The sequence below is a fragment of the Ahaetulla prasina genome, chromosome 2, assembly GCF_028640845.1.
Source record: "Ahaetulla prasina isolate Xishuangbanna chromosome 2, ASM2864084v1, whole genome shotgun sequence".
Taxonomy (NCBI): Eukaryota; Metazoa; Chordata; class Lepidosauria; order Squamata; family Colubridae; genus Ahaetulla; species Ahaetulla prasina.
This window is the reverse complement of record NC_080540.1, coordinates 158,414,557-158,428,911: the sequence shown is the minus strand read 5'-3', so window position 1 is coordinate 158,428,911 and position 14,355 is coordinate 158,414,557.

Genomic DNA, 14,355 nt, shown 5'->3' with positions numbered 1-14,355 from the left:
AAGACCATTTTGTGTATTTGTGTATGTGTGTATTTATTATGAATCACATAAATGGTGTCATGAGGAATCTACAAAAGAAGAATTAACCGTGCTGCAACTCCATGCCAGTTTTTCCTAACGTTAGTTTCTTTGGATGTGTTCACCTGCAATTTCCAGAAGCTGCCACTACCACACACAATGTTCAGAGACGAGTCTTAGGCTAAATACTTGAAGAGCATCAAGGTGAGAATGACTGATTTTCTACGAATCCATGTAAACGGCTCAGAAATTGAGCCAATTGAGTGACACCATGATTTTCTTAGGGCTACAGCATAATTGGAGCTGTACAATCTTTTATCTAGAGCTATGGCCATCTAAGAAGATTGCGTGTAACACTACAATGTGGGCACCTTGGTTTAAGAAATACTATCAACAAGTTCAATTTAAATAACAAGTTGTTTTCAAGGGTGATTTTAGGACTTTGGGGTGGTTTGGAAAACCATCTTCACCTAAATGTTTCCAGCTTCTATTCAAGCAATACTAAATACTCTGCTAAACCACAACAAGTAATAAAAGTTTCCTTAATTGCAAAGAAACTTCAGGGCAAAAATGTCTTGCACCTGAAATATTATGTATTTAAATAATGATCCTTGCCTGCCTGGGCACAACTTGCAAGGAGCAGAGATCTTTATAAGAAACATTTCCCAAGCTTGCATAGAAACAAGCGCAGCCAACATAATGCATCATTAGAAAAGCTGGAAAAAATGTGCACAATATGATCTATATTCTGGCTTTTTCCCCAGGCATGTTGCAATGGAGAAAGCAAACCTCTTTATTTGATTGTTCATGCTACTTTCCATGTGGTCTTCCCTTCTGAATACATATAATTCTTTGTGTTGTTAAAATGTTCCTGATATTTTCAATGTTTTATGGTGACCAGAGTCCGATAGCCTTATACTGCAAGTATGCTAAGCAAATTAATAATCCCAAGCAATTCCATCCAACCCCCAACTTTCTCCTCTGATCAAGGGATGACATTCTACTAGTAATTTAATTCAACCAGTGGGGGAATATTTGGAAAGCTTCAAGCTATCTGACCTGAATATATTTTTTAAAAAATCAAGACCATATTTCACTTATGGAACTTAATAGAATAGAATAGAATAGAATAGAATAGAATAGAATAGAATAGAATAGAATAGAATAGAATAGAATAGAATTTTATTGGCCAAGTGTGATTGGACACACAAGGAATTTGTCTTGGTGCATATGCTCTCAGTGTACATAAAAGAAAAGATACGTTCATCAAGGTACAACATTTACAACACAATTGATGGTCAATATATCAATATAAATCATAAGGATTGCCAGCAACAAAGTTACAGTCATACAGTCATAAGTGGAAAGAGATTGGTGATGGGAACGATGAGAAGATTAATAGTAGTGCAGATTTAGTAAATAGTTTGACAGTGTTGAGGGAATTAATTGTTTAGCAGAGTGATGGCCTTCGGGAAAAAACTGTTCTTGTGTCTTGTTATTCTGGTGTGCAGTGCTCTATAGCGTCCTTTTGAGGGTAGGAGTTGAAACAGTTTATGTCCTGGATGTGAGGGATCTGTAAATATTTTCACGGCCCTCTTCTTGATTCGTGCAGTATATAGGTCCTCAATGGAAGGTAGGTTGGTAGCAATTATTTTTTTCTGAATTCTTCTTTAGAATTCTACTGTAGGTATTTCTGCCTTCTGCTAATTCTCATATTATTTAACATTTGCTGTTAAGGGTAATAATGAATTGATGATGCTGATCATCATAATGATGGATGAAGATGATGTTATCCATTCAGTCGTGTCTGGCACTTAGCAATTCTATGGACCAGAATCTCTCCACTACCTCTTCGAGTTTTTCTATACTCTGGCTGGTGTCCACTTTGATGGTGTCCAGTCACTGTGTTCTTTGGTGGCCTGGTTTCCTTTTACCATTAACTCTTCCCAACATAATTAAGAGAGGGACCTTGGTGGTCTTCTAATCTCAGGGAGAAGCTAAAAGTGGGAAAACAAAATGAAAAATGTAACACGTCCTGTTCAGAACCAGATCTATTAAAATGTCTTTCTTAACTAGTCTTTCATAACTGCACACATTACAAGTGTGCACTTGCTTTTCACACCTTTCCCCATAGGCCCTGCACATTTTCAGAGTAGCCATTATCTGGGTGGGCAAATTATGGATGTTTATGTTAATTGATGAATGTTTAAACTTGAAGAACAATTTGACCAGGAGCTGAGCTTTGACTAGTATCCTCTCAAGTACTGTGAAACTCAATTGCTCGTGTGCATCTCAAAGGTCTCATTTCTTTCTCAACCACAAAGTTCCTGCACCAATGGCCTAGAAAAAGATACCTTGCATGAATTTCTGTTTTGAAGATAGATCTTCCCTTCTAAAGTGTCACCTTTGATGAGAGGGATTAAACACATCCAGTGGGGACATGCTGTTCCTGTACTTCCAGATTTAAAGGGATAGATGTTGTCATATTTATACAGCCCAAATGGTACTAGGAAAACAGAAGAGAAGAAGGGTAGTTCTGTGTTTCAGAAAATTCTGCAGAACCTCCAAGCATGAGTAGAAAAAGTTCACAGGAGGCCAATTTTCTCCTACTCCTTTTTAACATTTATCATTTTGAAGATCTTGTCAACTCTACGTGACATCTGTCTTTCCCCTCAGCAGCATCCATAACAAACCACAAAATGATGACACGTACATAATAGAATTTTGATAGAAATGACACAATTACATACTTGCATTGTTATCTCTGACTCAAGTATGTAAGCAGCACATTTTTCTGACCATTTTTGTTAACTCTATCTCTGTATGTTTTATTGTGTAGACTTATTAGGTAACCTATTTCTATGCATTGAACTTTTCTTACATTTCTCCTAATGTATTCAACTCTCTATTCCATATGACAAAATGGGCAAGGCATACTCTTATGCAATGCCGTTTTAATTTCTGGTGACAAACAGTAGAGTATAGACTACTAATACTTTCCTACTACCATTAATATAATTTTGAAATGTCTCCATCCAGTTCACCATCTTTTTATTATCGGTACTTTTTTTTTTATTTGTATTTATATCCCACCCTTCTCCGAAGACTCAGGGCGGCTTACACTGTGTTAAGCAATAGTCTTCATCCATTTGTATATTATATACAAAGTCAACTTATTGCCCCCAACAATCTGGGTCCTCATTTTACCTACCTTATAAAGGATGGAAGGCTGAGTCAACCTTGGGCCTGGTGGGACTTGAACTTGCAGTAATTGCAAGCAGCTGTGTTAATAACAGACTGTCTTAATAGCCTGAGCCACCAGAGGCCCTCTGGTTAATTTAATAATTTACCTTTAATACTTATTAAAGGTATTACAAAGGTACAAAAAAGATAACTTGTTTTGATTTTTTTATCATTTATGTATAATTTGTTATCACATTCTCTCCATTTTTCCTGTGAAACACAATTACCTTGCTTCTTGTACATTATTTTTCAGATCTACACTAAGAATATTATAATCTATTTAATATTTGCTGAAAGTCAATCATATTCTCAGCCAACAACATGGCATTATCAGCATATAAAATCCACATGACCCCAGCCAAATTTTAATGTCACCACAAACATTCCATTAATACATATAACAACCAAGGAGTCATAACTTACCCTGTCTTGTATTCTGTTCTGTGCTAAATCATTCATTAAACATTCTAGTTATTCTCACACATGCTTTTCTTCCATCATATATTAGCCCAATCACATTTGGCATCCAAATTTTTATTTCATATTTGTACAGAACATTCCATAATTCAAGCCTATTCATTTATTTCTTGCATTCATGCATTCTTTACTGAATTCCCTTTTATGACCCTTAATCCTTTAATTCATGATAGAGTCAAGGCACAACTGGATGGTGTTGAGTGTGATATTTTTTCTTTGCGCCCTAGGAGAGAAATATCTGCCGTTACCGAGGATTGAACTCTCGACCTTCCGAGTGGGAGGTGAGCATCTTCATCACTAGGCCACCACACCGCTCAAAATATGTTCATGCATTCTTTACTAACCTGCTGAAAAATAGAAATCTAAACTGCCTATCCTAGCATAAGGCCAGATTGCAATTTCTCAAATTTTACTCTTTATTACTTGGATCAGAATTCAACCAAACACCTTCCCAAGCATACTTAAGAAATTCATCTTTTTTTTTTCCTTTCACTCTTCGCTATTTTTCCTCTCATTCAGAAAGATAATGATTTTTCTTCCCATCATCAACACAGATGTGGACTTCACCTACATGTTTTTAAAAAGTTGCATAGCCACTCCTCAGCCAATCACATCAAATTTAACATTTCTCCACTTTGTCATTCTGTATCTGCAACCTTTCCGTTTTGCAGCCCTCTTCCAACATTTCTATTTTTTCATCTTTTGTGGGGTGGGTGGGTGGGATACCAGCTTTTGCTTCAATTCCACACTTAAATATAACATGATCACTCCCATGTCAGTTTCTAAGCAATTTTCCAAGGTCTTAAGATCTTCCCTCATCTCATTTTCATGGCTTAAATTTTTAATCCCATTTACTCTGCTCAAGGGCTATCGAACTCTCTTCTCCCATTTCCAGAACCACGTTTTTTCAATCAACATCATTCTGCAGTTTCTCTGCCTATTTTAATCTTCATTTAAATGCACTGTTGGGTTACGTTGGGCAGGCAGAGTCAAGCACACTGAGTTTTCCATTTCTGTTTGCCAAGACAAATTCCTTGTGCGTCCAATCACACTTGGCCAATAAAAATTCTATTCTATTCTATTCTATTCTATTCTATTCTATTCTATTCTATTCTATTCTATTCTATTCTATTCTATTCTATTCTTTGGAGATCCCTGCTTTCCATTATGGTCTTGCCTTGATTTTTCTATCTTGGTCTTTTCTTTACTGACTGGCTGCCTTTTCTGTTCTCTGTTCATGTTTTTAGACAGGGACATCTATGTTAGAAGATCAGATCTTGTGCACAGGCATGATTGTGCTGGAACCAAGGTGTATATGAAGAACCTGAAAGTGGCTGAAAAATACAATAATACACAAGTTGGGGCTTGCAACCAGGAGAATGTCTCTGGAGATTCTTAGTCATCCAGGTCATAGTTATCTCAAAGTCTTGAGAATATTGTTTGGGCTGAGTTCGACTCTGTGACTCCCGATGACATGGACAGGATACTGGGGAGGCTGAATACCACCACATGTTTATTGGACCCGTGTCCCTCCTGGCTGGTACTGGCCACTCAGGAGGTTACACGAGGCTGGCTCCAGAGAATTACCAGTGCTTCTTTGATGGAGGGAGTCTTCCCAGCCGCCTTGAAAGAGGCGGTGGTGAGGCCCCTCCTTAAGAAGTCTTCCCTGGACCCAGCTATTTTGGCTAATTATCGTCCCGTCTCCAACCTCCGCTTTTTGGCGAAGGTTGTCGAGAGTGTGGTGGCTTGGCAGCTTCCCTGGTACCTGGAGGAAGCTGTTTATCTAGACCCGTGTCAGTCCGGCTTCAGGCCTGGGTACAGCACAGAGACAGCTTTGGTCGCGTTGGTTGATGATCTCTGGAGGGCACGGGACAGAGGCTGTTCCTCTGTTCTTGTCCTGTTAGATTTGTCAGCGGCATTTGATACCATCGACCATGGTATCTTGCTGTGACGGTTGGGGGGTTTGGGGGTGGGAGGCACCGTTTTGCGGTGGTTCTCCTCCTACCTCTCTGACCGTTCGCAGACGGTGTTGACAGGGGGACAGAGATCGACCGCTAGGCAACTCACTTGTGGGGTGCCACAGGGGTTGATTCTCTCGCCTCTCCTGTTCAACATTTATATGAAGCCGCTGGGGAGATCATCCGTGGTTTCGGGGTGAGTTGTCAGCTGTACGCTGACGATACTCAGCTGTACATTTCCACCCCAAACCACCCCAACGAAGCCCTCGATGTGATGACTCGGTGTCTTGAGGCCGTTTGGGTCTGGATGGGGATGAACAGACTCCGACTCAACCCATCCAAGACGGAGTGGCTGTGGATGCCAGCGTCCCGGCACAGTCAAGTTACCCCATTGCTGACTGTGGGGGGCAAATTGTTAGCCCCCAGGGAATCGGTGCACAATTTAGGCGTTCTCCTGGACGCATGGCTGTCTTTAGAAGACCATTTGACAGCCGTCGCCAGGGGAGCTTTTTATCAGGTTCGCCTGATTCGCCAATTGTGCCCTTGTCTGGACCAGGACTCATTATACACAGTCACTCATGCCCTCGTCATTTCCTGTCTGAATTACTGCAATGCTCTCTACATGGGGCTCCCCTTGAAGAGCACCTGGAGGCTCCAACTGGTACAGAATGCGGCTGCGCGGGGGATTGAGGGAGCACCGTGTAGCTCCCATGTAACACCTCTCCTGCGCAGGCTGCACTGGTTGCTGGTGGTCTTCCGGGTGCGCTTCAAGGTGTTGGTCATCACCTTTAAAGCGCTCCATGGAATGGGACCGGGATATCTACGGGACCGCCTGGTGCCGCCAGTTACCTCCCATCGTCCGGTGCGTCCAGTGCGCTCCCACAGGGAGGGCCTCCTTAGGGTGCCGTCGGCCAACCAATGTCGGCTGGCGGCCTCCAGGGGAAGAGCGTTCTCTGTGGGGGGCCCTGCCCTGTGGAACGAGCTGCCGGTGGGACTCCGTCTTCTCCCTGATCTTCAGACCTTTAAGCGCGAGCTCAAGACTTTCTTTTTTCACCAAGCGGGGCTGGCCTGATTGATTTTAAATATTGTGGGGTTTTAGTGGGCTTTTAACAGGGGTTTTTATCTTTTTTTAATTTTCTTATTTAACTATTTTTAACATACGGCATTTAAATTAGATTTTTAAATTTGGTACTGTATTTTAAAAAAATTTCTGGATTATTGTTGTTTTATCTGCTGTACACCGCCCTGAGTCTTCAGAGAAGGGCGGTATAAAAATGTAAATAATAAATAAATAAATAAATAAATAAATAAATAAATAAATAAATAAATAAAGGTGCTTTTTCAAAAGGCAATTGGACTAGTTTTTTTCCTTGAGAAAGAATGACTAGGTGGCTCAGTGGCTAAGACACTGAGCTTGTTGATCAGACAGGCCAGCAGTTTGGCGGTTTGAATCCCTAGTACAGGTCTCCTGGGTGAGCAGGGGGTTGGACTAGATGACCTCCAAGGTCCCTTCCAACTCTGTTACTGTTATTATTATAAGAAGAAATGTTTCGCTTCTCATCCAAGAAGCTTACAACTGATAAAGTTTCTTGGATGAGAAGCAAAACGTTTTCTTCTTCTTCCTCAAGGAAAAACAAAACAAAACAGTCCAGTTGCCTTTTGTAAAAGCAACCAGGAAATATCAAACATGCCTCAGTTTAGTTTTTGTTTCCCTCGAGAACCCACAGCTATAAAATATATTAGGGTTTTATGGGAGGCAATACATTCTTGCTTTTATGAAACCACCAAGAATAAAAGCAACAATTTTAATTTAATTGTTGAATTATGATTCACTATAAACATTACTGAATTGTTTTTCGTAATTCTTTTATTTGTGGATTAGTATTAATATATATATATATATATATATATATATATATATATATATATATATATATATATATATATATATATATATATATATATATATATATATATATATATATATTGGTAATGTGGCCCTGGCATTCGTATGAATTTCAGATCCCATCTGTAAATGTTATACAGGCAGTCCTCGATTTACAACAGTTCTTTTTTATTTATTTATTTATTTTATTTATTTATTTTTGTCATAACAATATATACAAGCATAACATAGAAGATTATATAATATATAAACATATATATGAGGAGAAACAAGGTAGTATAAACATATATATATATATAGGGGAAGAAACAATAGGACAGGAACGGTAGGCACCTTTGTGCTCTTATGCACTCCCCTTAGAGTCCTCTTAGGAAAGTGGTGAGGTCAACCGTGGATAGATTTTGGTTAAAGCTTTTGGGGTTATAAGAAGAGACCACAGAGTCAGGTAATGCATTCCAAGCACAGATAATTCTGTTACAGAAATCATATGTAGTGACTGTTCAAAGTTACAAGAAAAAAGTGACTTATGATCGTTTTTCACACTTATGACCATTGCAGCATCCCCATGGTCATGCGATCAAAATTCAGACGCTTGGCAACTGTCTCGTATTTATGACGGTTACAGTGTCCTGGGGTTATGTCATCACTTTTTGTAACCTTCTGACAAGCAAAGTCAATGGGGAAGCCAGATTCACTTAACAACCGTGTTGCTAATTTAACAACTATGGTGATTCACTTAACAACTGTGGCAAGAAAAGTTGTAAAATGGGGCAAAACTCACTTAACAAATATCTCACTGGGCCACATAAATTTTGGGCTAAATTGTGGTCATAAACCAAGGACTGCCTGTATAAGATTATAATCCATTTATCCTACTTTCACTCTAAATTTTCCCTTCCTCCTACCCTTCCTCTTCCTATATGCCCATTTCCCCCAAGATAGGAACTGTCCTGTCTTGATAGTACCAAAAATTTGTTTGTCCCACATTCAAAATTTCTCCTCGCTCTTGTATCCTTCATTAGTTCTCTCAACCCTCGTAATAAATTTCAGATTAAACCTATTTTTCTTCATTAGCACCGTATTTGTGCATACAGACAAGGAGATGTATAATTACCCCATGTATCTTAGTTGCCCACTGACAGTTACAAGTGTCATTCCTTTTTGTCATTCCCGGTGGCCCAATGGGCACTTTTTCCCCTGTATTTTTTGTTCTTTGTTCCCAGATTCATCCATTCACTTTGCTTGACATCATAATTTTTCCCAGAGATTGGCTTCATTCACAATGTTGCTGTCAACTCTGAAGCTGACCTGACTGGAGCCATTTTGAAGCTTCAGTGTTGCCACTGTGGGATAGGGAGGGGCGGAATAGAGATACCTGAGGTTTTATAGACAAAACAAAAGACTTTCTCCTTGGAACCAAGGACATTCCCATAGGTGGCCAGAGAGAGAGGAGTGAAGTTACCAGGCAACTGGAAAGCACTTTGATTGGACCGTGTGACTGATTGTTTGGGAAAGTGGGGGGCGACTTTTACTTTTAATTAGGTTAACTGTGCCAATGTGACATATCCAATAAAACTATACTTTGAGGAATCTACCTGCCTCGGAGTTTTGCTTGCTGTGGATGTATTACTTGGAACCCTGACAGTTGTGCAATTTATCCCAGCTCATTCTTGGTTCTATCATTATCACCATTCAGTGAAAATCCTAAAGGTGCTTTTTTTCAATAGGCAACTGGACTTTCTTGGGTTTTTCTCTGAAAATGTTTCGCTTCTCATCCCAGAAGCTCTTTCAGTTCTACCTGTCTCATGGGGAATGGAAGGTGAGAATCAGTCGGTTGGAACTGAAAAAGCTTCTGGGATGAGAAGCGAAACATTTTCAGAGAAAAAAAACAATAAAGTCTAGTTGCCTTTTGGAAAAAGCACCTTTGGGACAACCATGACCTGGATGATTGAGAATCTCCCTAGACATTTGGTTAAAAAATATATATGCAACTATTATAAATGAGGAAGTCCTACTTTCAGAAGAATCTATAATACATTAGATGACACCAATTCAATCAATTTTACATCCATTTCAGCTCTTTTAATTATAATTATACCTTCCCTTCATGTATTAATCAACTCCCGTTCACAAGAGCAGTCCACCTTCATTCAAGTTTATTACATCCTTCCTCTTTTCTTACATTCCGAGTTGCATTCTTTCAAATTCCAAGTCATCATCAAATGGCCCTATAAATGTTGATCTCCACTGCTCCTGATGGGCTTGGTCAACTGAAGCTTTTATGAAGCATTAGGGAACCAACCTTAGTCACATCCATGCCATGTGCACGATTCCCTACAATGAGGTCAATTTGCACTCATTTTGACCAGTAGGCCAGAAGCACACTAAAAACTATCTTGCAAGCCAGCATACGATTGCTGCAATCCCACCAGCTAAGAAGGTGCTTTTTTCAAGAGGCAATTGGACTTTCTGGTTTTTCTTTGAAGATGTTTCGCTTCTCATATCCAAGAAGCTTCTTCAGCTCTGACTGGATGGTGGGGAATGGAAGGATTTATACTCCTTGCAGACAGCTTCTTTTAGAGATGTAGTCTACTAACAGATGATCAGGTTTTTTAAAAAAAGGATAATTATGGAGTTAATGTTATTTACATTTCAATTAAATCAAGTTTAGCTTTTCTTCTGGCCTCACTTCTGATACCTTTCTCCTTATCCCACCCACTTTTTGAACTGCACAATCCCATACACTGCCCAATAGGATCCTTGGGGCTCATAAACTCTGCCTCTGATCTAAGTTATTCCACTTCCAAATATTAAGTGGGAGAATCTCATGCTTGAATACTTTCAATACAGGCTAAAAATAATTTATTCCATATTTTTGCAAGTCTGTGCCCCTTCCCAACAGAGGAGGGAAATCCCCCAAACCACTTATTAGGAAGAACTTTCTCCATGAAAAGTTCAAGAGAAATGCATCCCAGCCTTTTTCTGAATATCAAAACATCTCTCAAACTGTTATTGGCTTAATTGAAAGACTGATTGATTGATTGATTGATTGACTGACTGATTGACTGATTGACTGACTGATTGATTGATTGACTGACTGTCTGACTGATTGATTATGTGCCATCAAGTCATTTTCGACACCTAGTAACCACATAGATAGATTTCTTTCCATGATAATCTATTCCTAACCTAATCCTTCAGGTCTCCCAATGGTGCTTTCATCACCACTGGAACGGAGACTATCCACCTTGCTGGTGATGGGCCTCTTTCACCTTTCCCAAGCATTAGAACCTTTTCCAGACAGCTTGGCCTTTGCACAAGATAAAAGAAAAATAATTTGAGCCTGGTTGTTGGTGCCTCAAGTAAGAAGTCTGCTGTTAAGCAAGGTGGCTATTAAATGAGCTGTGCCTGACTTTACAACCGTTTTTTTCCCCCAGGTGCTAAGCAAATCACAGCGGTTTTTAAGTGAATCATGCAATGTTAAGTGAATCCAGCTTTCCCCATTGACTTTTACTAGTTGGAAATCAGTAGGGAAGGTCACAGATGGTGATCACGTGCTCCCGGAATGCTGCAAATTCATGCCCCTTGCCAAGCACTCGAATTTTGATTACATGACCATAGGGATATTGCAATGGCCATAAGTGCGAGGACTGGTTGTAAATCACCTTTGTAACACCATTGTAATTTGGGTCACTAAACAAATGGTTGCAAGTTGAGGCCTGCCTGTAGAAGGATGTCGTATCAAGACTGGACCCACTGCTGTTACCATTGATATGTGCATATTAAAGATAAAGGTAAAGGTTCCCCTCGCGTATACGTGCTGGTCGTTCCCAACTCTAGGGGGCAGTGCTCATCTCTGTTTCAAAGCCGAAGAGCCAGCGCTGTCTGAAGATGTCTCCGTGGTCATGTGGCCAGCATGACTAAACACCAAAGGCACACAGAATGCTGTTACCTTCCCACCAAAGGTGGTCCCTATTTTTCTATTTGCATTTTTTACATGCTTTTGAACTAACTAGGTTTGTGCATTGAACTGCTCACCCCGTTATGCAGCACTAGGGACTCGAACTGCTGAACTGCCGCCCTTTCTATCGACAAGCTCAGCATCTTAGCCACAGAGCCATCGCATCCCTCATGTGCCTATTAGGAGAAGGCAGAATATATTACAGAATAGAATCCTTAAGGTAGCGGGGGGGGGAACCCCTCTTTTCATTAAGCTATATCTGGAGCTACAGTTCTGGTCAAAAGCCGTGGAACTATTTGTCATAATGACAAATCTATGGTGGCTGGACGGGAACTGGCATCTCTCTTTCTTCTGCGAATAGGAGCATTCTCAGCCACCCTTGGCCAGCTTAATAGGCAGCTACTGCTTAATAATACAGGACTGAACATGATTGAGCAAAAAGAAGTGCTCCCCTGATAGCATCAAATCTTTCAAGCCTGAAACTCCTTCCTGGCCATGCCTGTACATGTTTGACTCCAAGATAGATACGGCGGTGTTTCACTGTGTGGTGCCAAGGTCGGGCCAAAAGTCACAGTGTTTCTCCATAGAAGGATGACGAAACAAGTCCATCCTACAATTGGGCTGCAGAACACACAACCGCTAAGGTGTAGTTTGCTAATTTAGGTCAGGGATGGACAAAGAGCCTCCTGCAATGTTGGATGGTGGGCTGGGGTATCATATCGGTGTTATTTACACTTAAGTGCTTTCTTTGAAGCCCAAGCCCCACAAATTGCTCAGTGATCTAAATCAGGGATCTCCAACCTTGGTCCCTTTAAGATTTGTGGACTTCAACTCCCAGAGTCCCTCAGCCAGCAAAGGTGTCTGAGGAACTCTGGGAGTTGAAGTCCACAAGTCTTAAAGGGATCAAGGTTGGAGACCCTGGATCTAAATTAGCTGAGAATGTTATGGAGGAAGGATAGGTCTTTTCTTCTATCATGTCACTAGGAGTGACATGGCAACATGGTTCCATATTTGAGGGGCTGCCAGAAAGAGGAGCAGGCCAACCTATTCTGCAAAGCACCTGAAGGCAGGACAAGAAGCAATGGATGGAAACTAATCAAAGAGAGAAGCAACCTAGAAGTAAGGAGAAATTTCCTGACAGTTAGAACAATGAATCAGTGGAATAGCTTGCCTCCAGAAATTGTGGGTGCTCCCTTACTGGAAGTTTTAAGAAGAGTTTGGACAACTGTTTGTCTATCGTTTCCTGCCTGAGCAGGGGGTTGGACTAGCAGACCTCCAAGGTCCCTTCCAAGTCTGTTATTCAATCATTCTGTTATTGTTGCCTGCTTCTCTTAACAGTGTTCAGAATTTCAGTGGCTTAGCAGGAGCAATAAGCACATTAAAATTAGAAAAATAAAAGAAGAGCCTTTGACTGCCATCTACTACAATATGTAGAAAAAAGGAACATCCCTAAAAATTACTTATCGACATTGCACTGATTGTGTGCTTTCTGCAACCACCCAGATTTTGCATCTGGAAAGATCTGTGGTTCCTACTAGTCTTTGCAGAAACTGGGTGATTAAAAAAAAAAAATCTGCAGGAGTTGTAATTGAAACAGTCCCAGAAAATTGCATGAAGCCTGAGAGTTTCAGGCTGCCTATCCCTGATCTAAGAGTTATTAGTTTCACTTAGAAAAAAATCGAGTGAGTTAACATCATATGGAGAAAAAAAATCTTCTCCTAAGGGGTTTCTGCTTTCTGGAAAAGAATAGCTTACATCTTAGTGTGCAGCACAGACAACTTCTAAGACTCCACTGTAGTATCTCCGCTTAGTAAGGACTTATTTGCTTGAGACATTGAGAAACAAATGTCATTGTCAATTACTTTGCTTGAGTTCCATGTGCTGCAGTCCTGCCTAGTATCTTATAAGGGTTAGGGCTCTCTTGTAAGCAGGGGTGAAATCTACTTACCTTCCTTACTGGTTCGGAAGTGCAGGGGCGCTTCTTCGTGTGCGCACATCACATGCATGCGCATACCCTCTGCGCATGCGTAAAACTTTCTGCGCATGCACAGAGGGTACAAAACAATTACTTCCTGGTTAAAACCAGGAAGAAACGACAGCCGGGCCGGTGGGAGGAGCCTCACACCACGATTGCTACCGGTTCTCCGAACTACTGGCCAAGATTGCTACCAGATTGGGTGATCCGGTCTGAACCGGGAGCATTTCATCCTTGCTTGTAAGGCCATAGGGGTTTATGCCCAATAAGTCACCTTTGGCCAGGGCCCCTCTGGGTTTCTAATACTCTTCCATTGAGAAGTGACGGTGTCTATGATGCCTGCAGAAGAAACAGATATTCTATCTCTGGCCAACAAAACAAAAGAGAGGAGAGTCTTGAGTTGCAGTGAACTCTACGCTGCAAGCATCCAGTGTCCAGGATAGCAGTGGTGTAACAAGGCTAAGACACCAAGGCTTTAAAAAAAACACAACCTTTTTTTAAAAAAAATTTAAAAATAAATTGGCATCTCAGATCAAAGAAGATACTGCCTCATCCTTGTCAAACTCAGAGGTCATAACAGTTTGGGAATGCCAGCAGTGCAACACACATTAATTATCAACTGTCCCAGGGTAATTATCAGCTACTTGGCATCCAGGAGCACCTGACATAATTTGGCACCTACTAAAGCAATCTCCTCTGTAATGTTAGTCTGTTTGTGCTGCTCTTTGTTGATGTACTATGTGGATGCTCACAATATGAACAACTTTAATAAGCAAGAATGGATAAATTGCAGTTGTTCAGATTGCATCACAAGCTG